The sequence below is a fragment of the Triturus cristatus genome, chromosome 2_1 (genome assembly GCF_964204655.1).
Source record: "Triturus cristatus chromosome 2_1, aTriCri1.1, whole genome shotgun sequence".
In the NCBI taxonomy this organism is placed as follows: Eukaryota; Metazoa; Chordata; class Amphibia; order Caudata; family Salamandridae; genus Triturus; species Triturus cristatus.
The window spans coordinates 54,780,500-54,808,398 of NC_140581.1; the positions used below are offsets into that span (position 1 = coordinate 54,780,500).

General features: G+C 44.4%; 1 pseudogene; it reads right to left on the reverse strand.

Annotated features, from left to right (window-relative positions):
- LOC146863718 (vomeronasal type-2 receptor 26-like) overlaps positions 1 to 27,132 on the reverse strand; it is a 64,811-nt pseudogene extending 37,679 nt beyond the window's left edge.
- Positions 27,133 to 27,899: the final 767 nt, after the last annotated feature.

The following is a 27,899-nucleotide window of genomic DNA, read 5'->3' on the forward strand; positions in this document are numbered from 1 at the left end:
ACATGTTGTATCTTTCTCAGGTACAAAGAAAGCACATTTTACAAACTGACCTAATTAAGGTTAATCCACGCAGAGTCCCAAACAATTGAGCTTTTGTTGATGACAAGCTGATGACCAGTGGGAGCAGATGAGTCAAAAGTACCGACCTGGATGTCTCTGGTGGAGCCATTAGGATAGACAACCCAGTTTAATATGTCATACTGAACCGGAGCATCACCTGTGTCATCAAATTCCAAATGAACTCCAGAATGTGTCTCAAAATGAGCCTTCCAAAGGAATCTGTTCAGCTATTAAAACACAAATTATAGGCAATAAACATAATGCTAGCTGTTTTAACAGAGCTCATTAACCTTTACAAAGCATATTTATTGTTGTTATATATGTAACAAAAGTGAAACATAACTACGCTTCATCAATCAGCAGTTATTCACACTCTCAATGGATTTCTGCTCCTATCGAGGCCTCTGCCTAACCACCACTCTCGGCCCCACAGACCCCTACCTCAGTTATCTGATGAAGACATTTTTGCCCTGCTTGGGACCTACACTGAATCAAAGACGGTCTCCCAACCCAACTTTATTCACAACATCCCCTCAATCATTGCTAACCCTGACAGGGAACCGAGCCTTAATCTCAGAAAGTTGAACATGGAGAACCTAATTCACATAAACACCTTGACTCAAGAAGTGGTCACTTCCAACTGGCACATCAACGCGATGCTACTCAATTGCAGATCAGCTGTGAAACACACAGTTGATATTTCTGATCTCATCATTGCGCATATTTCGGACCTTCTGATCATCACTGAAACCTGGCTCAATGATATTTCCTCCCCCTATTCTTGACATCCTAATCCCTCCCGACTACTCTATTCTCAGAAGTGATCATCTGGATAAAACTAACCCTGGGAGTAGTACTACGCTACACTCGCGGAGCGTGCGTAGTTTGCGCTACTACGCACTACGCGAATTGCACATAGATCAGTGCAAAAACACATGGCGTAGCGATCATTTTTTGCTTGCTCGCGGTCCTCAACGTCAAGTTGGCGACCGCGAGCGAGCAAAATCATAATCCCGGAGAGACTTTTTCCTCGTTCGCGATCATCAACATCAAGTTGCTGATCACGAGCATGTAAAGTAAACTTTCCGGCGAGATTCTCAAAGCTGGGAGGTCAGGTTTCTCATTGCGAGTGGTCACGCATGCCCGCGACCGCTCGCGATGAGAAACTACCAGTTCGCGTAGAGAAAGCTGCCGCTCGATTACAAATCTACTCGAGCGGCAGAAAACAACTGCTTGAACAGTACAAGATGCCGTTTGCAATGATTGCACAGTGCAGACAAGCATCCGGCACTGTGCAATCAGTGCGAACAGCATTTTCCTACTGCACTATACAGTTTGCGTAGCTACGCAAAGCGTGTGTAGTGCGAAGTGCACTTTGCGTAGCTATGCATAGCCCTACTATGCAGACTACGCCCAGGGTTAGATAAAACAGGAGGGGGCATTGCCTATATTCATCGCTACAACCTCACAGTAAAACAATCCTCTTGTACTTATCCACCTGTGGCCAGCTAGTCTCTGAAATCTGGAAAAAAGGCAAGAAGATTTGTGTGCTGCATGCAATATATCCCCCTCCTGATGACAATCTAGTCTTCACAAAGCAAATCATGGAGATCATCAGCTCGAGCTCGGATCAACTCTGCAACATATTCCTCTTAGATGTTAACCTTCATAGGAATGACACAAATGATCCAATTGTCCATTATTTTAAGACCTTCCCCTCTGACCACAATTTCTCACAGGTCTGTAAAGGCCCTACTCAAAATAAAGGCGCCACTCTAGACCTCATCATTGCCAAAGACAACTTCATACAAATAGGAGAAATCCTAGCCTGTGACTGGTCTGATCACTTTCAAATTCCCTTCCTCGTCTTAGACAAGGGACTGGGTCGACAGGGACAACCCCTTAAAGCGAAACACATGACTTGCAATATGAGGGACTCCGACATCAACATGATAACCTCAATCACCAAAAATAGACTACAGCCCACCCTCTAATTTGGCCAACCTTGACGATCTTTCTGAGCTCTGCTTTAACACCTTTTCTAACATTCTTGACTGTTGCTCCGATACAGCTCAAAAGGATCCCAGTCAAATTCTTGAACTCATGGTTTAATGGTGTCCTAAATGATGAACGGCGCAATCTAAGACTCTCTGAGAGACTCTGGAGAAACCTTCCTTCCACCACAAAGCTCTCACAACTGAGGAAAGTGAGAAGCGTTTACAGAAAACACATTCGTTTGGCAAAAATCGAACACTTCAGATCCCAAGTGGATGGAGCCACAAATAGACCAAAAAACCTCTTTGAAATCATTAAGGAACAATCTAACCTATCTTATAACCAGAACTCTTCTCCATTATCTCGGCTCCCTAGTGGTGATGATTTTACAGCACACTTCGCTGAAGAAACAATGAAAATAGAGCTGGAGCTATTACCCACTGCCCCAACTTTGTTATCCAAACTACCACCCACCGGATTAGGGAAGGGGGCAGAATCCATGACAATGTATCACCCGCCTTTCGGCAGCTCTCTCAAAAACGCCTCTTGGAGCAGTTTTCTCCTACCAGAATGCACTGTTGTGTTTTGATTTAGATACCCGTATATAGGTTTCCCTCAATCATGTCCTTATATAGGCACAATTTGCATTGCACTTATTTAGACATAGAAACCTAGTCCTTACTTAGGCATTAAGCCATGTTATCTAAATACAGGCATGGTCACCTACATCCGTCCATCCCATGTAAGAATGAGTTCTTAGAAACCAGACCTTTAAGCCGAACGGGACTTTCCCTAGCTCGGATTATTGATTTCTCCAAGAACTAATCTATTATGCATGAACTACTATTTCTTAGGGGTTCATCCTTGACGTCTACCTCTGCCCGACTTTACGTCATTGCTAGCATTCCTAAGCACCTTTTAGGTATAAATATACCTTCCCTTACCCTGCAAACCAATGACTCAGCACGACTTGACTGCACGGTTCTCCGCGGCAAGTTCGGAAGAGACCATATCCCAGCCTGTCGCATTGACCAGACGCTGTCATCCCTGCTCGCTGAGAATCGAGCTTCCAGTGTTCTGACTCCCTTTGTGGGGTGTTAGAGTTTGAGACCTGGAAAGAGATTCCCACCTCTCTCATTCCTAGGTACGGAGTTGGCTAGAACCTAGAGGGACTCTTGGCATACTAAACTTAGTATATACTATATTATAGAAAACAGCACTTACTTTTGCCTCGTACTACACTTAGGTTAGGTACACTGGGGTAGAACAGTTTAGAAGCATCAGACGAGTATTCACTTTTTAGCCTGTGTTATTTATGTATGAATATATGAATATATGTCATAGCTAAGAGACAAAGCTATTGCAGTATTATTTCTTCTTACTGCTTACTCTGTGCGTATTATATCTTGCTTACTATCTAATGATTATTACAGCTCATGTTTCTTACACGAGAAACAAGACTGTTCAATAAATCTTTTTATTGAAACGTCCGTCTATCTATTTCCGTGTAACTCTGGAGAAATTAAGCATGCACGATTGACTGAGTAAAACTGTTATCTATTGTTTCCACGATTCTGAGACGCGTTCCGATTCTAAGGGAAACAAAGTTGTCATGTTTATGCGGTTGTCAGAAACTAATCCCTTCTTGTTAATTCGAGAAGTTTCTAGTGACCTCTGATTTAGCTGGCACACACAAGTAATTAAGTTTAATGTACTCGATAGGAGCATACTGACCTCAGTCCTATGCAAAAACTATAGTGTATATTATTCCAATGTACAGAGCCTAAAAGGGAAATAGGATCTACACTACAGCACTGAGATACTTCGCAACATGGCATCCATCAAACCCTCCAACCACTTTGGTGATCCTCTACCCTCCAAGCTCTATAAATATTTAGTCTTAGCCGTTCCCCCTCTTTGGTCCAGGATCATTCATGAATCCCTCTTACAAAGAAAGATTCTGGGCTGCCTAAATGTTGGGCAAGTTACTCATATTCCTAATAAGCCCAATGCAGACCTATCAGATCCTAACAACTTCCGACCTATCACCAGCAGCAAGACTCTAGCGCAATTGCTTGAAAAATGTGCTCATTCGCAGCACTGCAAACATATTGAGAAATATCAACTCCTGGATCTTCACCAGTCAGGATTCAGAGTTAGGCACAGCTCTGAAACAGTACTAGCTCAGATTGTTGATGACGCCATGAGAGCCCTTCACCAAAATGTCCCTTGTCTCCTGATCCTTCTAGACCTGTCCTCAGCTTTTGATACCATCAAACATGAAAACTTGATTGAACTCCTACAACATAGGATGGGATTGTCGAGCCCGGCCCTAAATTGGTTTGCCTCCTTCCTTCACAACTAAAGACAGAGGATCAAAGTTAATCATGCCATAGCTTCCAGTACCCCTGTCCTGAGCGTCTTGCAGTCATTCTGAACAGAGCCAACATTCAATACCACATGTATGCGGATGACAGGCACTTGTACCTGAAGATCTCATTGCAGAAGGACATAAACATTTTAAATGCTGCACTTGCCCAAACTCAGCAATGGCTAGCCCAGAACCATCTCTTACTAAATACTCTAAAAACTGAATTTCTTTTGATCACCTCACCCAATCACTCAGCTCAAACCCTTTGATGGATTAAACACCTAACTGCTCTGAACTGCACAACTCATGTTGTAGACTCTGACAAATCTTTAGGTGTCACCTTGGATAAACACCTAAATATGCAAGCACACATCAGTGCTACTACTACTAGGGGAACCAATTTCCAACTCAACGCACTGAATAAAATCAAACCATTTCCCCCCGAAGACCTCAGGCCGGCGGTCCAACCTATGATCATCCCCAGATTGGAATATGGACTTGTGACCCTCGCAGGACTTCCCAAAGCAAGTTTGGCCTCACTCAGAGCGACCTTGAATGCTTTAGCCAGGCTTTTAATGGATTATGGGAAATTTGATTACATTTCACCACACCTTTTACAGCTAAACTGGTTATCTATTGAAGCTAGATTCCGACTCAAGATGGCTTGTCTGACTCATAAAGCCACACACCACAATACCCCACACTACCTAGCAAATAAACTTGAGCTATCGGGCTCTAGCCGGAAGCTCAGAAGTACGTCCACCCTTATTTTGAAACCTCCAAGATTAAAAAAGAAAAGATCATACAACCGTGCGTTCACCAGTCTTGCTCCAAGAATCTGGAACTCCTTGCTATCCGAGATCAGATCAAATCCTTCCACTACTTCCTTTAAAAAACTGGTCAAAAGATTACTAATGAACAAATGTTAATTTCACTGATCATGCTTGTGTGTTTTGTTAATAACCAAAATCTTGAAGTATTCTCACTGATGTTCTATATGTTTTAACCTTATTTTTGTATTCTTTTTGTTCCAGTCCTCGATAGCTCCTTTAACTGCATCAATTGTTGATTTTTGCTTGAACCCTCTTTGTTAATATTCCTTGATGCTCATCGCACATCTTGGTTCTTTCTATTGTATGATGTTTTACTTAGAGCGCTCCATGGCACCCAAATACATCCTACTCTTTACTCTTGAATGTTTTCCCACAGGTTGTACTTTCACATGTTTTGCATAATGGCTGAAGACAACTCTGTACAGCGCTCTGATACTCCTTTGTGTCTTGTTCACGCTCTATAAAACTTTTCAAATAAATAAATAAAAAAATACATTTGTCAGTGAATCTGTTCCTTGAACCTTAGCTCCTCAGAGCTTTACTCCGTAATAGCCATAAACCCTTCAAGGAAACATGGGTAATTGGTGTCTGTAGTTTGTCAGGATCCCTATATTTCTTTTTGTTAACACATGATTCTTAGGACAGGTCCATGATTTATCAGTAAATTGATAGGGAGCCTGGTGTGGGTCTATCTGCTTTCACCCAAAACTTGTATGGCCTGCTGAATAGGTCTTACATTGTATAATATATGTTGGGCTGTTTCCCTGTATCTGCCATTCAGATACCCCTTTTGTTCTTGTGAACATATCTTTCCAACCTTTGGTGATTTGTGACCTTCATCAGGTACTTTAGCTTGATAGATTAAGTCTGCTTTCTCCTCTGCTCATAAGGCTTTGAGTATGGAACTGCCTTGGCCTGTTCAAGCATGTTCTCTTAGAAGCATGCCCATTTTCAGGTTACATCAATTGGTGACATTTGCTTGTTCACAACTTGATCTTCTTGTTCTATGTCTAGCACCAATTATAGTCTGGATATGGGTACCAAGGAACTTTTACCACAAGCATTGTATCTGCTGTCTTGTGATCAGTGCTAGATCCAGTAACTGTTATTAAAGATTTGCTGGCTACTTCAATATTTCTTAGTGCTCATACATTTTATTTGGAAGGTACAATTCTGACTCAACAAAAGGCTTGAGTATATCTTTCTGTATAAATTACGGAGACAAGGAACAAAGACAAAGAGGTAATTTCTAGATTACTTACCTGTGATCCCAGTAGTCATTCACTTTCCTCCTCATCCAAAGCTTTTTTTTCCCATCGCCCCCTCTTTAGTCTGTGCCATTGATTTGACGCTTTTCTGTTTATGACCAGGAAGATCTACCTTTCTGAAGTCTGTTGCTTTACAAAACTTAATTTCAAAAGCCAAGAGAATGACTGCTTAGGAGGAGAGGTCACCTCATGTTTAAATGTCTAGGACATATAAAAATCATCAGACTAAGTGACAACAAAAGTAAGATTTTTCTATGATAGCACTAAGAGCAGTCACATCTGGTCATATCCGTGGTCTAATAAAGAATATGTAAATACTGCAGCTTTATTTTATGGTTATTTAGGTCAAATTGTGTAATGTAAAAGCCTGGTCTCTCTGCAGGTGAGAATCAAAGGGAAGAGCAGGGGAAACTAGTGTCTTGAGTTATTTCCTCTCAGTCAGCCTATATGTCCCACCCTTTCTCCCTACCTTTTCTGCCCCTTCTCAAACATCTACCAACATCAGATACCAACAACCAGTACCTTCCCTATCCGTACCTCAACCCCTCACAGTCCGTGGCTGACAGCCCTGCCCTTTCTTCCCACAATTGATGACATAACTGCCCTCTGTTCAACAAGCTTCCTTCCTCATTCTCTCAACTCTCACAAAAGAAGGGACATCCTCAAATCAGTTCTGCTCCATCTAAGTGACTCACTGTCATCTTCCACTGCTACCCTCATCTTCCTTGCGGACCAACCCAACACTCCTGTAGCATACTGGGAGGCAGATATTCAAACAGACCCAATCCCATTCTATCTCCCAAAAATGTATGCAGTTTCAAATTCCACTACCTCTCCTCCTATCTTTCCACAGGGGCTGCTTGATCTCCACCATCATCTCTGATTGCACTCTAATGCACATACTCTATCCCAGGGCATGCTCAGCCTGCTTCACTTTATACAAATCCCAACTACCCTCCTGCAATAGCCAAGTCAGAAAGAGACAGCGTATCCCTTAACTGCATGCTACATAATTGTCAATATGCAGTTTATAGATATCTGACTCAATCCAGATTCATAATCTTGACATTCTGATCCTCACAGAAACATGGCTCAATGTCTCATCTACCATATACATCAAGGAGCTAAAGTGATTAAAGAACAGGTTGCCACCCACTCACGGAATCATAAACAACAAAGGACCTGTTCTGAAGGTGAACAAGCTGTTCAGTGATCCCTCCAAACATGTACAGACAACCAACTTTGTGTGATGGAACAGCTGTTATCCTTATACCATCTGTTTGGGAGGGACATGAATCACCTGCTATTTATTAAAATCAATTGTGTCTGTGAGCTCTGTCTCCCATGGTTTATCCCGCCCTCTAGTGTGAAATGACCAAACATAAACAGGAAAGGAACCATGTTCTAGACCTTCTTCTTCCTTCCAATTAATAGATTTTGCATCGCAACTGGGAAGAATAACACTGTGGAGGTGTTGCACTCATTCACCGAAACTCCCTGAGATGCCAAACCCTCCCAAAGCCCATTTTCAGTCTTTTGAATGCATATCAGTGGAACTGTCAACATCAACAAGCTCCAACCTCATATTGAATGTGATATACCACCTTTCTGGTCAAAACAGAACTTTCATCAAGGAATGCATGGGCTTCTTCTCCTCCAAGTCATCAGCACTGACACCAATATATTCCTGTGTGACTTCAACATCTACCGGGGAGGTGCAGGCAACAGCTATGTGGACACTTTTACCTCCTTTCTTAATGCAAATGATTTCCAACAACACTGCCATAAACCCACACATCTGAAAGGCACCATTCTCGATCTGATAATCTCCAACTCCCACAACTTAAAGACATTTGACCCCATTCCATTCGACAATGTGGTTCAACCTTGACATAGATGCCATGGCCATCATGACCCTTCCAACCCTAATTTTGATTTTTCCTCATCTGGACATTAATGAGGCCACCAACAAGTACAACTCCTGCATGGAATCCCTTATTGACAAATGTGCTCCTCTGAACTACAAATTGTTCAGAACAAATCCCTCCAGACCTTAGAGCTTTATGATGAACAAAAGATTGTCAGAAAATGAGAGCAATGGAGACAAACACCATCTCACCTGAGTTTGACTAAGCTTCGCAAAGAGAGAAAAGAAACGGAGACCAGATATTCAGAGACAAATCCTCCCATATCAGAGCCCATGTGACTTTAGTAAAGAACAGACTGAAGGGTCTGTTCATGGTCAATGCATGGACTACTAACCCCTCCACCACTTTGGCTCCTAATTTGTAGTGAGGACTCCCTTAATACGTACATACATTGTTAAGTTAGCATAACCACATTAGATGTTAGAAAGCCATCTTGCTGCTTTTGCGCACGACACTGCGTTTACATGTTATTCTTTAAACAAGCTGCTGACTCGAGCCTTGCCTCACACGGGAGCAATCTGTTGTTACCATCCCGGGCTCTGCGCAGCGACCTTGGTCTGTACAGGGTGTGACAAACAGTCTGGGTTATTACACAATGCATGTTTTCCACTCTAGGTTGATCAACCCACTATTTAGCCATAACACACGAGCAGCTGCAAATACCTGAAAGTTGGTGCTTTTAATATTGCAGACATCATAATTAATATTCAGACCGAAGACGAGCCTTCCTGCGAGAAGACTCCTGATGCTCCTGTGATGTGATTTCACTAAGCTGATCCTTGAGGTATGGGGTCCCCTATTCAAGCCTAAGAGACCTTCTATTAGCCTAATAATAATATTAGCTTCTTAGTAAAGGGAAGGTGGTAGTATCCACTGTTATTATAACATGATCACCCCTTTTATATTCTATGGTATTGTAACGATGCTGATGGTTTTGATTTTAATCATTTGTCTGCTTGTATTAGCCAAAGTACTGCATCTTAGGACACGTGGTCTATAAAAATAAACTCTTTTTATTTTCACCATGTCTCTGTTGATTCTTGTTGTGGACTGATGTGAGAATAATATACGAACAGGTATTTCCGATTCCCACCATTCCTGAGAGTACACTGAGTAGCTTGTTCTGGGTTGTCTTTTCATTGGGATCTCTGAGCCAAATCTCGGAAAACGAATGGGACACTTATGCTAGCCGGATACTGGGTTCTGGGTTCTGAGGTGAGTTTCTGGTACACCACAATTCACTGAGGTCCTGGGGTTCTTCGCATAGTTCTGTGTATAAGCAGAATCCCTGCAACATGGCGCACCTAACGTTTGGTCTATGAGTTGAAACGCCTTAGTAGTGCTTACGTTAGTCCACAACACCCTCATTCTTGTTTCCGGATAACAAGTCTGACGGATTTAAACCTACCTAGTTCTTTTGATATAGGTTCCTTCAAGCTTGATCATTAAAAAGGTTATTGAACCCTTGTGCTACTGATTACTTCGAGTGTAGCTTGTTCTTATGTCGGTAGATATAGCGGCGCATAGCCGTGCAGCTCTGAAACGTCATTTGACGCAGTATGGGGTGCCGGACACTGGTATGAACGTCATCTTCTTGGTAGGAGCCGATGCGGCTTATCCATTTGAGTTGTTCTACTCTTGGGTGACGATTCCGGCGGTGAGTGGGGATGATAATACCTTTCATTCGTACACTGCCACTGCCCCGCCAGCGAACTATGTACCGTATAGGACACAAGAAATACCAATATCTGCTTGGCAGCATCTTATTTGGTTTAATGGCGCCCTTCCCCATGTGGTTATACCGCCGAGAATGGGCCCTTTATCAATTGCAGGGGCCACTTGGCCGGTACTAGCCGGATTTACGCCTCATCCCCGTTACCTCGCGGTGACGGTGGCTGAGTTGCGTGTACTGCACACTGCCCTTATTACGGTATATAGGGCGTTAGTGCAGTACGTGTCGCGCAATATGCAGGCGGGGGCACCTGCTGTTGCGGGACAGCCTACTGACCACCACGCGGTGGTCATTAGTCCTGTTATGGTTAATTCTGTTATGGGCAAGCGCCCCCAAACTAGGGATGATTTCCACTTTTGGCTTGCTGAAAAATTTGACCAAATAGAAGCGGTATATCCGAATACATCTCCTGTGGAGAAACACAGGATCCTTACCATTAGTTTGCCTAAAGACTTGGTCCCCGATGTGGATGATTGTGTAAACTGGGGCAAGGTCTTTGCAGCGACGTACGCGCAGTGCTTTGGCACTCCGTCTATGATGATGCTGCCCTCCGTTATTAAACGTGTTCAAGAGAACCACGGTGCGGAGTCTGCGATTGAATTAGGAATGCGGCTCCTCGGACAGTTTGACCTGGTGGCTACCATGATAATGGGTAACCTTAAAGGTGATGAGTTGCAGTTCCAAGTTCGTAATGAACTGAAGAAAGTTGCAGAAGAGGATAAGCCGCGGGAATTTGCAAAAATCATCTCGTGTGCGTACAGAGATTTGGGTCGTAGCTCTTTAGGAGTTAAGCCTGTGGTCAAAGTTCCCGATATTAAGCAGATGGGTAAGGCGGAAGCCTCTGGTAAGGATGACCGTCCAATCTTTCAGAAACAGAATTGGCGGTCGAAACAACAGGGAAAGCAGCAGCAGAAACAGGGCTCTTGGCCTGCCTCTCCCGTTCAGTCAAGTAGTGAACGCACTTATGATCTACGTAATCGTGCTACTATTAAGTCTCCTGATAGATTTCAGGTTTCTGAACAACGTTCTCCTCGTTCTTCACAGGAAACATCGGCTTCACAATCCGGTGGCGGAGGCGGTGGCAAAGGTCGGGGTGCTCCACAAACACGTGAGCAGCCCCGACAGACTGAGGGTAAAGGCAAGCAGGACGAATTTGCACGACAAAGACCCCCGTTTCAGAAGAAGAAAGTGGCTGCTCTGACGGCGAGGTATGCCTCAGATAGTGCGCACACAGCTTCGGAACCGGACATGGGCGCTGATGCTACTGGACAGCGCGGCGGAAATTACCATAGTCCGTCAAGCTCTGCGTCCATTTCTGGCGGCGACAGCAACTGATGTAATGGTTACTGTTGAAACAGCTGACACCAGAGTGGCTCCCCCTGACAGACTTTATGAAATAGTCTTACTAATTGAGGGTGACATACAACGTACAATTAAGGGGATTTTTTGGGATAATCTGACTACCACCTATGATATCCTCCTAGCGGAGGCAGACTGGCCCCCAGCTTTCATTTTAGAAGCTCCTAGAGGGGAGGAGGTAATCCTCCCGTCCTTTGCGCACACAGTGCCTAAGGACCGGGCTGAAGTGTACGCTGAGGAGTGGGCGCTGGCGCTTGCGCCAGCGGTGTATCGTACTCAGGTGGGATGGGACCGGTTGTCCCCCTGCCATGAGATTCCATTGCGGTCTAAGCCCCAGCCTCAACCCCAATATCCCATGCGTCGTGAAGCTAGACCCCACGTCGCGGCAATCCTTGAACAATTGGAATATCAGGGTGTTATTGAAACTTGTGTGTCCCCTATGAATAACCCTTTATTCACTGTAACGAAGCCTGACGGCTCGTACCGTTTAGTTTTGGATTACCGGCACCTAAACTCCCATTGCCGGACCTGCGCGGTACAAAATACACACAGCTCGGCTCTTGTCGACAGTCTCGTGTGTAAAAGATTTAAAACGACACTTGACATTTCCAATGGCTTTTTTAGCCACAACCTGTCCACACTGAGTAGCCAGTGGACGGCGTTTACTTCGGGCGGCAAACAAAAACAGTTTACGAGATTGGCCATGGGCTACAAAAATAGCCCTGGCGTCTTCTCCGCTCGCGTGGTTTCTCTCTTAGAAAGAATAGACCCCGACGCATACTCCTATGTTGACGATATCTACCTCACGGATGATGAGCTGATGCCACATCTGTCTCAAGTCGACAATATTATAGTGAGTTTTGCTGACTATGGCTACAAATTCAATTTTGCGAAGTCTCACATCGCGGAATATACTGTGTTGTTTTTGGGCTACGAGCTCAACAATGAAGGTAAGGGACTGGCTCCCCACTTTCTGGAGAAGTGCGCATGCTTGCGTGCTCCAACAACGCTGAAGAAATTACAATCCCTGCTGGGCTTTCTGAATTTCGGACGTACGTATATTCCTGATTATGCCCAGCGTATCAAGCCGTTATACGCCTTGGTACAACCTTCTTTTTCGAAGTCTAGCTGGCAGCTAGAACACTCTGCTATTTTACAGTCTTTACAGGCTGATCTTCTTGCTTCACAGTACTTGCTGACGCGTGATAACCGCACTAACCTGGTAATACGAATAGTACCAGGCGCCGTGGGTTTCACGTATTTGACATTTAATGAGGGGGATACAGTCCCCATTGCGTACAAATCACACTTGTACACCTCTGCTGAATTACATTTTTCCACAGTCGAGAAAGTTCTGACTGCTGTACAGATGGCGATCCTTAAGGAACGCGCACTGTCGCATGGGAAACAGATTCTGGTTGTAACACCGTATCCTGCCCTAGAGGCAGTGACTAAAGCAAGTGTACCTAATTCTAAAGCTTTGCATCCACGGTGGATACAATGGGCCACAACTCTGACGTCGCCAGATGTCACTTATATCTTTGATGCCTCATTACAGACTCAAGAGTACTTGCAGTATGAATTCGTTCATCCGGCTCCTCTGTCTTTGCGCCCGCTCGAAGACTACCATTGTGTCATATACACTGACGGCTCGGCGCAGCCCGCGATTGGATCAAAGCACGCTTATTCTGCGGCTTGCGCAATTGTCGTAGGTACATTCGTAAATGGTGAATTCCAATCTGATGCAGTGCATACGCAGTCATTGGGTGATTGTACCGCGCAATTGGCGGAGCTCCGGGCTCTAGTGCTTGCGCTGGAGTTTGCTGATACCCGAGTCACGACTCTTATAGTAAGTGACTCCTTTTATTGTGTCCAGTCCTACAATGACAACTTACACTTCTGGTCTCAAAACGATTACCGAGATACCAAAGGTAGCACAATTAAGCATAAACTGCTTTGGGTTCGAGTGGCAGACTTTAAAGAACGTCTCCCTCTTGTGAATGTTGTTCACACTCTTGGTCACCAACGACTTGGTGTCCATGCTGTCGGTAACAGCTTGGCTGATGAGGCAGCAAAAACCGCAGTGGCTACATACTTAGTGGCAGCAGTTACAAGATCCAAAAGTAAGATTGATGATGACATCTTGGCAGCTATTGCTGCTACAGAGAAGGGAAGTGATTACCTGAAGGGTTTTCCTTCTCGTTATTTTTATCATTTAAGTCCTGATAACGTCCCATTAGTGAGGATTAACGACGTTGGTGACAGAATTATTCCCAACGCGGACTGCAGACCATCTCTGATATTGGCAGCGCACGAGGGGTTGGCGTCAGCCCACGCCGGTGTGTCTGCTACTATATCTCTGTTACAACAACGTTACTGGTGGTTTGGTTTATATAAACAGGCGCGTGCTTATGTACTTGATTGTGACATTTGCCAGCAGATTAAACCTTCCTCTGTTGCGCGCCCACCACAGACACAGTTGTACATATCTAATAAACCATTTGGTTGTGTTTATTTAGATCACTGCGGTCATTTTTCTTCTGATACTGCGTACAAGTATATCTTGGTTGCAGTGGATTCGTGCACACGTTTTCTCTGGGTATGGCCACAAAGGAGTGTTGACTCGCGAACTGTCATCAGGGATTTGCGTGTCTTTGTGGGAACTTTTGCGTGTGGTACCTTCCATTCTGATCAGGGCCCTGCGTTCGCCTCTAAGGCTTACAAGGAGGCTATGAGAAATTTGGGGGTCCTAGTCAAATTTTCGTCCCCCTACCGACCTGAGGGTAATAGTGTGGTGGAGCGAATGAACCGTGACTTAAAGCAATCATTGACAGCACGTGTTTTAGGCACAGGCCGGAACTGGCTAGCCCATTTGTATAACGTCCAACGTGCACTTAATAATCTCCCTAGAAGGTCTCTGGGTGGGCGGACCCCATACATGATGCTCTTCGGAATCAGAATGTTTGTTCCAGACCTTGATGGTCTAGACTTGGCGGCGTCGACCGCACCCTTTGACGTAGATGATCACTGTGCTGTTTTGCAGACTCTACAAGAAGCCAGAGACACTCTTTCGAAGGAACACTTGCCCTCCACAACTGAAGCTGAGGTTCAGATTCCGGTAGTCGGCTGGCTACCCCGAGTTGGAGACCTGGTCCGTGAGAAGGTGGAGAACAAGAAGGAGTTCGGCCCCTCTTATCGTGCACCGGTTCCAGTGCTTGGAGTGCAGGGTACAAGAACAGTCATTTTACCTCCACTTCCTGGTCGAAAGGATAACAGGTACATCTCTATTGACAATGTCAAACTTCAGCGAGTGGCCGATACTTCTTAGTCTGACTCCTGCAGTTTCATGCCAGACGATGCAAAGAAATTCAATGTTGGTTCCTGCTTCTATCACCTTGTCTGATGTTGCCATCGAGATGCAGTCAGTTACTGATTCCCTGTTAACACCACCGGTTGGTGGTCTGCCAGACGAGACTGAGTATGCTTATCCTACAAATGGTCACTCACCCGTTTTACAATCTACAGTTCTTGACCAGTCCAGTTTCTCCTTTGACAATAACTCATTGCCCGCCACTCCTCCCTCGAACATTGCTGTTTTTGCTAGTTGGTTTAAAAGACATTTTTTGGTTGCCCCTTGGACATACATCTGGCTGTTGCTTTTCAGTATTTTTTTGTTTATGTCCATTGGATTCGTAATAGTTTTTTTCCGTCTTGTGGATGGCCACTATCTCAAAGAGAGATCAACAATTAGACTTATCAATGGAACTTTGGCCCCCCACTCCTCGTCCCACGTCATGAAAAGGGACCAGAATTTTGTGAATATTACTGCCTGGCCCGTCTTGGATGGAATCGCGTGGGATGCTGTTAAATTTCAAATCCATGGGCCTATAGAGGTCATTAATGTACCTAATGTTTTTCGCGTTTCTATGGGTGATGTGGTTAAGCAGAACATACGTTCTGATGATTGGGATGTTCACGCCATTGAAGCACTGTTTTCAGATTTGAAATATTATGCCGCATTTGATGCTGAAGATTTATATGAAAATGCGGCTAACTATGCAGAACAGTATTGTTTTCAGCATTATGGAAATCACTTCCTGCATAAAGCGAATACATTTAGGAATTTTGTAAATTTTACCCAATGGGAACACTGTCCCGCCCCCTCTTTCGGTAGTTCACCTACATTAGTTGATAAGTATACTTACTTTACTGATTTCGGTGTTTCAAGCCCAGCGTCCTTTTATTTTAAGGTTATGCCAGAGTCTGCCTCTAAGGTTAGACTGACACACACCAAATTACTCTATTCTAAATCCTTTATGGATGAGTTGTCAATCAAAGGTTATGATCTATGGAAGGCTACTATTGATCTTAAGTCGGTTTGGGGTTCCAAACCGTGGCAGGTTCAGGGAACTGAAGCTTTACACCGTGCCTGTCTCGTACCAAATCACATGTTGTTTTAGAATTCAACCATCTTCCAAACCACCTGTTTCGGATTGGCTACTTCTAAAAAACTAAATTCACCTTCTGTGCCGGATCTGGGCGCTTACCCCAGTTGGGATAACCACTCAGATCTGTCCCTTCCTGCTTTGCAGTCATTGATTGCTGATACATCTTTCAATATTTCGAAGTTTAGTAATGAGGGATGGTTAATTTGGCAACGCGGCTCAGCTACCTGTCAACGTCGTTTTCTAGGACTGAAACCAGGGTATACTCAAGAACGGGTAGACCCTAGGTTTGAGTCGTCACATACAGTAACTACATACTCTGTAGGGAAGCTATGTCAGTCCTGGCTGCGACATTCCACCTTGGCATCTGTCAAAGTTCATTTATCAAAATTACATGACAAAATAGATTTGAATGATTTTGTTAAAGGTCCTGTGGGTGGCAGAACCAAAAGGTGGGCGTATGCTATTTACAACGAAGTATGGAAATTGTCGCAAATTGAGGCGGCTTCCAGATTGAGAGCTATTGACCAAGCGAATATGGAAAAAGTCTTGGCCGTTATAGATAACAGCATTAACACTCTCTCTTCACGAATTTATACGTTAGATAATATTGTTTCTTCAGTTGTTGATATTGTGCATGATGATATGTCTGTATTGTATCATGGTCAAAACCAGTTACGTTCTGTTATGCAGTTTGCATGGACATTGCAAACGTTAAAGGCAGGGAGGGTCCCTTGGGACTATTTGAATACAACATCTTTATTCCTTCCCTTTAACCTTACTGAGAAGCAGCGGTTCATGTCCATGAAAGATGCTACATATTCCTTGTTACATATTGAAAAATTGGAGCCGTTACCTTTCTCTGTGGCGGAACTAAATTCGGCCACGTGGTTAATCCACGGGTTGATCACTCTCCCGTTCGCGCTTTTTAAGTTTACGTCCTGTATGAAACACTATGCTCTGGGTAGATATGAACAACTGGGTACCGCTTTCATACATGAGGTTTGGTCCCTCCCTTTTACGTATCGATGTACAAGAGACGGTACTGAGGTTTATCTGAAAGGTGAGGAATGTACAACGACACCTGATCATTCTGTCGTGTGTAGGCACATTCAGTTACACGGTGCATGCAATGTACAAGCCCCGAATTTGGCCTGTGTCCTAAAAGGTGTCCCAGTGCCTGTGATTACGCCTTCTTTCACGCTGCTTGCAAACGGTAGTTATTTGATTTTGAATAATGAGGCTTGCTGCGGGATGTTAGTGGGAATCCCATATATAGTAACTGGATCGCAGAGGGTTGTCTGCTGCAATAATGTTCTCTTTCCACCCCCGCATGGGCGGCTGGATGTTTCCATCTGGCCTTCGATTCCGACCTTGAAAGCAGAGTTCAACAAGATGAGCAGAATAAGAGCTCTATTGTCCCAAAAAGATGTGCCATTGACTTCCTCCCGTGAAACATTTGTCCTTCACGTTGCAAATACGCGCACTGAGGTACAGGCGCTTTTGAATACTGACCTCCCCCTGCATTTTGGAGCTTTAATCCAAACAATTTTCAATGCCTCGTCTACAACCGGCCTGGCTCATTTTTTTAAACTCGTGGGCTCAGGCCTCGTGACCTCTTTCCAAACTATTTTTGGTGTAATACCGGCATTTTTCCATTCTATTTTCTCAAGCGTCTTTGGAGGTGTTCCGCTGATTCTGGCGCTGGTGGCAGGTGTGCTGCTTTTACTTTTCATACTCAGGAATGGCTGCTCTTTCTGTGCCACACGACCGCCTGTCCCGTCTGCATCTTCTTCGTGACAGGATGCTTGACTTTTATGGTACTCTGCCATTGGCGACTTTGAGCCTGGCATATGGATTATCCTTCAGGTATTCCTACTTCACCTGTGTGCAACCTGTCTTTCACTGCCTGGATTGTCCCTTTGAATGGCCTATGGATTTGTGCTTAACCAACACGGTGTCTCCGGTGCCGGATTTCGATCGACTGATGAGGCCCTTAGTGTCTCACGAGTTTGCCTGTTCTGGTGTTCGGATTATGGCGTGTGGTGCGGCACATGGTATCCTGGGTAATTGGGACATCGCAAGGGCTGCCGGCGACTTCTTAGCTATGAGCTATCTGGAGGAACAGTTCGGTTGCCCTCTGATTGTGCTAGAGGCTCCGCTTATTGAAGAACATGTATGTTCCTTTTCTTTACTTAATTGGATGGCTGAGACTTTTAGTGGCTCTGCAAACGATTTCTTGTTGGAAGCAGTTGCTACGTATGCTGCATATACGTTCATGGATTGAGTGTACTGTCATACACTTTACCTGTGCCTTTGGACGGCTACCCGGCGCAGCATGTCTTTTTATTTTTTCTCTTCCCGTTTTTCGTTTGAGGTTTTTTGATTTTTTTTCCCCTTTTCATTTTTCGTTTTTTCAGACTTTGCCCGATCTGAAAGTTTCAATTGGATACGCCTTGTTCTGCTCTGTCGAAACTGAACTCTGCGTTCTTTATTTTTCTTGCCTACTAGATAGTGCTTCGATCAATGGGGCATGTAGTGAGGACTCCCTTAATACGTACATACGTTGTTAAGTTAGCATAACCACGTTAGATGTTAGAAAGCCATCTTGCTGCTTTTGCGCACGACACTGCGTTTACATGTTATTCTTTAAACAAGCTGCTGACTCGAGCCTTGCCTCACACGGGAGCAATCTGTTGTTACCATCCCGGGCTCTGCGCAGCGACCTTGGTCTGTACAGGGTGTGACAAACAGTCTGGGTTATTACACAATGCATGTTTTCCACTCTAGGTTGATCGACCCACTATTTAGCCATAACACACGAGCAGCTGCAAATACCTGAAAGTTGGTGCTTTTAATATTGCAGACATCATAATTAATATTCAGACCGAAGACGAGCCTTTCTGCGAGAAGACTCCTGATGCTCCTGTGATGTGATTTCACTAAGCTGATCCTTGAGGTATGGGGTCCCCTATTCAAGCCTAAGAGACCTTCTATTAGCCTAATAATAATATTAGCTTCTTAGTAAAGGGAAGGTGGTAGTATCCACTGTCATTATAACATGATCACCCCTTTTATATTCTATGGTATTGTAACGATGCTGATGGTTTTGATTTTAATCATTTGTCTGATTGTATTAGCCAAAGTACTGCATCTTAGGACACGTGGTCTATAAAAATAAACTCTTTTTATTTTCACCGTGTCTCTGTTGATTCTTGTTGTGGACTGATGTGAGAATAATATACGAACAGGTATTTCCGATTCCCACCATTCCTGAGAGTACACTGAGTAGCTTGTTCTGGGTTGTCTTTTCATTGGGATCTCTGAGCCAAATCTCGGATAACGAATGGATACTGGGTTCTGGGTTCTGAGGTGAGTTTCTGGTACACCACAATTCACTGAGGTCCTGGGGTTCTTCGCATAGTTCTGTGTATAAGCAGAATCCCTGCAACAAATTGATCCATGGCCCATTGAAATAACTTCATGGGTTTCTTTGATAAAAAAGTTGGAGACATCCTTGTCTCACTGCCCAACAATGACTCCCTTGAAAAGGTTGTGGCTCTACCATGTACGGCTCTACTATCTTGTAATACTTCTCTTCATTTTCCAAACAGGACCTACAACAAACAATCTCCAAAGTAAAACCCTAAAAACCACCATCGGGATGCCATCCCAGGATCTATCTGCAAATCTCTTGCCACACACCTTCTCCCCGTATGGACCACCATGGTGAACTCCTCTTTCAAACAGGGCCTGTTCCTAGAACAACTAAAAATGTGTCAAATCACCCATCTCTTGATAAGCAATCTGTTCGGCCCAAGAACATCAACAACTACTACCAAGTCTCCACACTCGTAGATTTGTTTCTGCTTCTGGTGCAAGTGAGCGAGTCAGAGAGAGTGCAGTAGGCTGTGAGGCATTTGTGACACGGTGGTGAGAGACTGCCCTGTGGCTCAAGCATCCGTAAAAAAACATAGCATGACCTGCAGGGAAGAAGAGGCAGTGGGACTTAAGAAGAGGTGAGCTGAGCCGCAGAGCCATTGACTGAGCGCAAGGGTCTTAGCGAGCCCTCATAGAGTGAGAGCCCAGGCCACCTACAGGAGCCACCCAGCCAGTTCTGGGCACGGCTTGTGGGTTGACCAGTAGCAGCTCCTCGGTACTCGGCTCTTTTTTGCACCCATGTGCACCCACATGTAATATCCAATAGCTACCCACCCATTGTAAAACCCTCCCTTCCGGTTACTCTTGTGGTTACCCCCTTCCTCCTTCTTATATTCACCTCCTTTTTTTTGCCTCTTCTATATTTACTCCCTCCTGCCTGGCCCTGTTGTCCTGACTTCTGGCTGTCAGAGGGGAGCAGTTAGTGACGATGAGGCTGTCGGGCATGGGGCTTGGGGGTTGGGCGTTTGGGCTTCCACGCATAGAGTAGTGGTAGGGCAGTTGTAGTTGAAGGAGCATATAACTGTCAAAGGCTGCCTGAACAGCACTTGATCAGCTCCTGCAGTTAAACCACCCTGTACAATTAGGGCTAGCTATGCCCTCACCAGGCAAGGCTGCAGACCAAGGAGATTCCAAAGTAGGCTGCATTGCCAACTACCCTGCAACCAGGCCTCATCATCCGACTTAGGTCTTCATAACTATAAATGTATAGACTGACAGTCCCCCAGGGGCTGTTAAGGCATGAAAGTAAGTACTAGGGGCATTCAAAAGAGAACCTACTAGAGAAAGATGCAATCCGGTAGAATCAGGCAGGTGCCGGGTTAGTAAGCCAGCGACCCGATATGAGCATTAAAATAAAAATCTTTAAGGTCAGAAATACCACTTAATACAAAAGAATCCTACCATATTTCAAGAGGCCAACTAATTTCACTAATATTATCAATGTTTGGAAAACAAATAGAAGGTTACAAGAGAATAAAAGCTACATTTTTCACTTTCTCAAAAACCCTGGTGTTACAAAGTACCAAACAATTGGAGAGCCATTAGGTCTTCAAGCACCTCTGGTGCCCCAAATAATCAGTCATAGCACTATTCTGCAAGCGAACTTGATGGAGCCCACACAAAATTCGAGGCAAAAGAACTGCAAACTTAGGACCAAAATTTAGGAACACCCAACCACCAAATGAAGAAAAAACGTTTACTACAAAGTCACTTATTCATGCAGTAGACAGACCATTGTAATAAAATCATCAATAAATCACGGAACAAGTTTGAAGCCTCTTTTCATCTGCAAAATGGGCTTTTAGAAAATGAAGGATAAACAACGTGAATAGGCCAGCGAACACTATAACCTCAAATGTACAAGATCCCAAATGGGCCAATTTTATAAAAAAAGATTTACAGAAAACACAACTCCTGTACAATTGACTGCGAAGCTCTCGGACAACTCTATTTATCAAGATGGAGCGGCACCTATTGGAATCATAGCAAAGCCATACTGTAAAAATTAAGGGATCCTTATTTATTTTTATTTTTTTGCAGAGTTTTATATAGCATGTGCTTGACCCTAATCGCGTATCAGAGCACTTTACATAGCACCAGTTACGTTACATGAGGACTAGGGGTAGGCAGAATTTGCGAAATTCACTTTCGCAAAAATTTTAAAAATCTCCGCAAATACGCGGAAATATCGTGAAGATGCGGAAGTTTTTTTCCCGCCCGTTCGCGGTATTTTCTGCGTGGTCGCGGCTCGCCAACTTACCCATGTGGTTGCTCGTGGGCACGGCCATCTTGTTTTCACTTGTCTCGCGGTGCATGATCGCGAGAAGAAAGACGTGATCGTGCGATGAATGACGTCACTGCGGGCGCGAACTGTCGCGAGACAGCGCAAATGGCACCAACAATCCAACATCTCATGGAGAACGCGACCGGATCGGGAAAACTTGTTGGCGAAAGCGGTGATTCAAGTAAGGCGATCGCGCGCTAGAATGTATTTTTTTACAGCGCGAGCAAGCAAAAAATTTCCAGTAAGATGCGGATTGCGGAAATTTTGACATTTTCGCGCTCGCTGCGGAACGCGAAAATGCCAAATTATCGCAATTTCCGCGAGCGGAACGGAATTTTCGCCCAGGCCTAATGAGGACACACATTCATTTTTGTTAGGCACGGGGAGATTAAGTAATTTGCCCAGAATCACAGGATGTTCAGCGTCATTGCCGAGACTCAAACCCCGATCTCCATACTCGAGGTCGACCGCCCTAGCCGTTAGGCCAACTCCTCTCCCCTTATCGCAAAGGAAAATGAAACAGGTTGCTCATCCTACTCACTAGAGGAAATGACTAACAGTATATGTAAATGCAGAGGTGATGGTGCCCCAGAGTTGAATGGCATTCCACAAGCTATTTTTAAACATGAGGCATTTTTTGGAGCAACCACCTGGCTATGCTCTTTAGAGAAGTAGAATTACAAAATCAAATACCATCTAGCTGGCAAGGATCAATCATAACACTAATATACAAAAGGGGTTATGGAGCTAATCCAATAAGCTATAGGCTTATGGTGCTACTGGACGTAGAAGCAAAGTACCACTCCTTGTTGATCCTGGAAGACCTGATTAACTGGTGAGATAAACCTAATTTGATCCCAATAAATCAGACTGGCTTTAGAAAGGAGATTAGAACAATGAACAATATCTTATCAATTTCCCTTATAATAGAAAAATGCAAGCAAAAGAAACAAAATATGTTTCTGAACCTAAAAGCAACTTTTGACTGCGTGGATCAGCAGATATTGTGGCCAAACACATGGCCTGGAACATACGCGATAGAATGCTAAGAGGCATGATGTTATCCTACTCCCCAACCTGGCTATGAGTAATGCTGGAAAATGGCTCAGGGTTTCAAGAACATGTAACACAAATAAGGGCCTGAAACAAGGATGTGTGATGGCGCCATACTTTTTTAACCCATTTATGTCAGTCTCTAGCCAAAAGCTTAACAAGATCAACTCCCACCCACCGCACTTAGGAGCATATCAACAAGGGCTTTATCTCTGCTTTTTTGGCTTTAAAAGCCAAAAAAGCAGAGATAAAACTAGCGCCTTATCAACAACAGGGTGCTAACATGCAAATTTGCATGTTAGCACCCTTTTACTCTACGCTTCCCCTTGCATCTCTAATGAGATGCAAAGGGGGCGTTCCAGAGTAAAATAATAGGAGAAATGTCGCTAAGCAACATTTCTCCTATTATCAAGAATATCGCTAACCCTGTTAGAGACAAAAAAAGCAGCGCTAACCGCGGTTAACGCTGCTTTTTTACGTCTGGTATTTTTCTGACTTAGCCATGATATCCTATGGAAGGAGGATATCATGGCTAAGTTTGTCTGTCCCTATCAGCAAGGTAACGTGAGATTATCGCTGGGTTTCCAGCGATAATCTCACGTTAGCCAGTTAGCGTGAGGATTTTTATCGCTTTTGAGATAAGCGTTGCTAATAGCACGCTATCTCAGCGAGAAAAATTCATGCTAGCCGGCGATAATTATCCTAGCGCTAAGTGCGCTTAGCGATAATTATCGCCGGTTGTTGTTGATATGCCCCTTAGAGTCGTTGCTCTATCGTACCTTTCTTATGCTGATAATGTCGTCCTAATGAGCTTAACCAAGGTTGGCCTCTGAAGATGACTTTCTGAAATTACGGAATTCATAACAGCAAACAAATTAGAAATCAATGTATCTAAAACTAAAACAATGCTTATCAGTAATCGCCCTAGTCTCCATCAGAACATCTAGGCAGAGATTAAACTCGTGGAGGAAGTAACCTGCTATAAATATCTGGAGTTCTACATTGATAACAAACTAAACTATCAAGAGCAGAAATATATCAATATTATATGCCACAGAGAGCCAGTGCTTATAAAACCCTAGCAAAAAAGTGGAGGGTCCATCCTACAGACCTTTACTCTCCGCAATAGCGACAACAGCATCTCCAACTATAGTGTATGGTAGCATCACCCTATACGGTAAAGAGTCTGCTCTACTAACCAAACTGATAAAGACCACTTACAAAAAGGTTGGCCCCAGACCGCATCTCCTGCGCAGGCGCAACTTGAATTTGGGTTCATGAACAAAACAATACGCAGAATGTACAATTTTATAAAGGTCGGCTATCGACTGACACATAACTCAGCATACTTAGGACTTAATGAAGCATTATAGATACAACTTGAAAATGATAAAACATAAGTGTACAACCAATTCCTCTATAAAGTGCTAACAACAGCTACTATGGTTGAGCTATGGATTGCAAATCTGCCTTTTACAATATTTAAACATGCTAGTTTAAACATGCTATAAACAAAAGTGCCAAATTTCATTCTTAGATATTTGATAAAAGCATCTTCAGTTCAATTAATCACGCAGGGATTTATAGAGTGCATACTCGCATATGAGGTGGGCTTCACCTGATGCTGAGGGGGAACTCGTTCCAGGTCATGGCCGTGATATCAGAGAAGGGTCTTTCTCCCATTCTGGCCCTGTGGATGCAGGGGACCGTGGCTAAGGCTAAGTTGGCAGAGCAGAGATTTCACTTGGAGGCATGGAATGAGATTTTTCCATTTAGGTATTGGGGTCCAGTGTAATGGAGGGCTTTGTAGGCGTGTTTCAACAGTGTGAAGGTTATTCTTTTTTCGACGTTAGCCAGTGGAGGTCGCAGAGGTGCTGGGTGATGTGATCAAGTCGTGGGATGCTGAGGATGAGGCTGGTTGCGGCGTTCTGGAGTTTGCGAAGGAGTGTTTGATTGATTCCGGCAGTTATGAACCTCATGACTGAATGGTGATTGATAATTATTTTTAAAAAAGCAGATGTCACTTCAGCAAACTTCCCTCAGTAGCAAACTATCCAAGCTGGAAATATAAAGGGCCTACTGCATGCCGACTCTGTGGCAGTAAAAAAGATCTTATTCCTCTGATTTGTATATGCCCGAAACTGCACACAGCATGAGTCACTTTATTAAGAAAAGCCTTAATTGACAGAGGAATAAGGATCTGCAGTTCTGTTTTAACAAAAGGGTTAGAACCGTCAGACCACAAAATCAATTGCAAGCTGACTTCACGAGCAGGCTTTGAAAACTGCAGTATAAGACGAGTGCCTATGCACTTCATATTTGTAAATGGAATTTCTATACCATGCATAATAGCAAACAGAGTTGCATTTTTATCTAAGAAACAAACGGTTACTCAACGGATTCAATTTAAAAAAGTTATTTGCTGTTTATTATTTTATCTTGAATACACAGCAAAGTCAAAAGGGAAATCCATGAAGCTATCTATCCATTTTGCTTATCAACCAACTCACTCATTTGAAGTAACTACCAGCAATTGATCTTAAGGAGCTTGTTGGACTAAACGTTGTGTCTTGAACTATAAAAGCAACTGTTCCTAAATTGTGAAAATGGGCAACTCACGGCTACTCAGCATTCACCAAGGGGTCCCTCCATGTTCGATTCTCTTCCCAACCCTCTTTAACCTCTACCAAGAATCAGGAGTCCACACACTCCTGAGGCTTGAGCCGGGAGTAGGAATAACGCATATCACTTTACTGGCATCTGACGGTAGCAAGTATTCCAAGGTGATTTGTTTTAAAATTGTTGCATGCTTTTAAATATCGTGAGCCTTGCATATTTGCATACTGTTCTTTTTGCCTATTTGCACAAATTGATTTTACGCTCTGTTAATCAGTTTATAGAGCTAGCAGTCGCTCCTACCTGCTTCGCCTCCCTCCATCGCGGCACGGACCCAAACAGGCTACACCTGTGGAACGTGCGTGCTGTGCAGCGTCGGCCATCTTGGAAGGCCATTCGCTGCTCGGCGCTCTAGTCTTTTTTCGGGACGCCTACATCAGGGGCACTGGTGCGACCGCGCCGCTGGCGCGCCCAAGGCAAGCCCGTCTATGCCCGTCCGCGCCCAGGTCGCACTCAGCACACAAACCCCTGCCCGATTGCAAGCAGGTACACAGACACGTCTTAAGTACTCTAGAACCACATTGCTGCGGCTAAACCCGGAAGAAACTATGGGCAATTGTACCCGGTGGGCGGTCGATTTTGGTTACTCACAACCCACTGGCTCCTGCCCTAATTGCGCTGCTCCTTTTCCACCTATTAATTCAGGAACCAACAAGGACTGCACTGAGAGAGTAATCGTGACTTGCAATGTGGGAAAGGCTGTGGCCTGCATTCTGATAAACGCCAGATCTCTGGTGAAGCACAGCACTGAATGTGCTAATTTGTTGATGGATCTCGACATAAAAATTGCTTTTATCACTGAAACCTGGACGGACGATGCATCCGGCCCAGATTTAGTCAAAGCCACCCCACCAGGTTATCATTGCGAAGTCCTCAATTGACCGAATAAGAGGGGTGGAGGTTTGGCTATTTATCATAACACACTTTCGGGAACTTTTAAAGCACTTTCCGCACCAGCCTGCGAAGCTCTCGCCTTTAGTATCAGATTAACTAATCATTTCTCGTTTAAAGGTATTCTCATTTACAGACCCCCTGGGGCCAAACATTTGTTTTTTCCCACGCTAGGAACCCTTGTGGAAGGTGTGCTTCTGGGGAATTCACACACCATACTAGGAGATTTCAATTTCTACCTAGAGCAGGCCGACGAGCCTGATACGGCTCGACTTTTAAATTTCATGGAAACAGCTGAGCTGGTACAGCACGTAATTGGCCCCTCACATCTTGCTGGACACACGCTCGACGGGGTTTTTTCTAACACACCCGAGCTATCCTTCGCAGGTTTATTACCGTTGGCCTGGTCAGACAACGCGGGAGTCTGCTTTAATCTTAGGCCAACACCCCATATAGCCAATGGGCAGCCCCATACTAATCGGAAAGAAGTCAGAGCATGGAATAGGGTGAATTCGGAGACGCTATCAAAGGCCCTCACCACCGCTTCCATACCCATTTCCAGTAATACGGAGGAGGCTGCATTGACCTACACCAAATGGCTCACGCAGGCCTGCGCTGACCTCGCTCCCCCTAGACAAGTCACTTTTAAAAGGTCGGTGCCATCAGCCCCCTGGTACTCGAGCGATCTCAAATTGCAAAAATGTACTTGTAAAAGATTGGAGCGCAACTGGAGGAGGGATTACACTATTGAGGAAAAAGGGCTATATTTGGCAAGCTTAGCAACTTACAAACGCATGCTACGAGAAGCAAAACAAAAATTTTACGCGGCACAGATTTTAGCAGCTAAAAATTCTTCGAAAGAGCTGTTTTCCACCATCACCAAGATAACCACAGTGGTTTCGGCCCCTCTCGCATCTAGTACAGAGCTTTGCAAAAAAATTGCATCGTTTTTCGCTACTAAAGTTAATAACATTTTTACCAGCCTCAGCAACTCTATCAGATTTGAACAGGAGTTCGAGCAAGGGATCTCTGAGGGGGCCATGTCATCGGTCACCCTGGAGGCGTTCAGTCCTCTTACCCTGCAAGACACTCTGGATCTGCTGGCTAAAGCCAACTCGGGGTCCCCGCTGGACCCATGCCCGCTGAGGATCATTAAACTGGCACCGGTGCCTATAGCTAGCCACCTAACGCCCATTTTTAATGGCATGTTTCAAGAAGGAACTTTTCCTAAAGTCTGGAAGGAGGCCTCCATTCTCCCTCTGTTGAAGAAACCCAGCTTGGATCCATCGGATCCAAACAATTTTCGACCCGTTTCCCGTCTCCCACTTCTGGCCAAACTAGTGGAAAGGGCAATGAATCTACAACTCACAGCTTTTGTGAAGAAATCCTCTGTGCTGGATGCTTCCCAGCACGGGTTCAGGGAGGGGCACAGTACCGAATCTGCTCTGATTACGGCCACAGAACAGATCAGGTCAGCGGTGGACCAAGGTGGAAGAGCAGCCTTGATCCTTCTAGATCTATCGGCCGCTTTCGATACGGTTCACCACGGACTGTTGATGGACC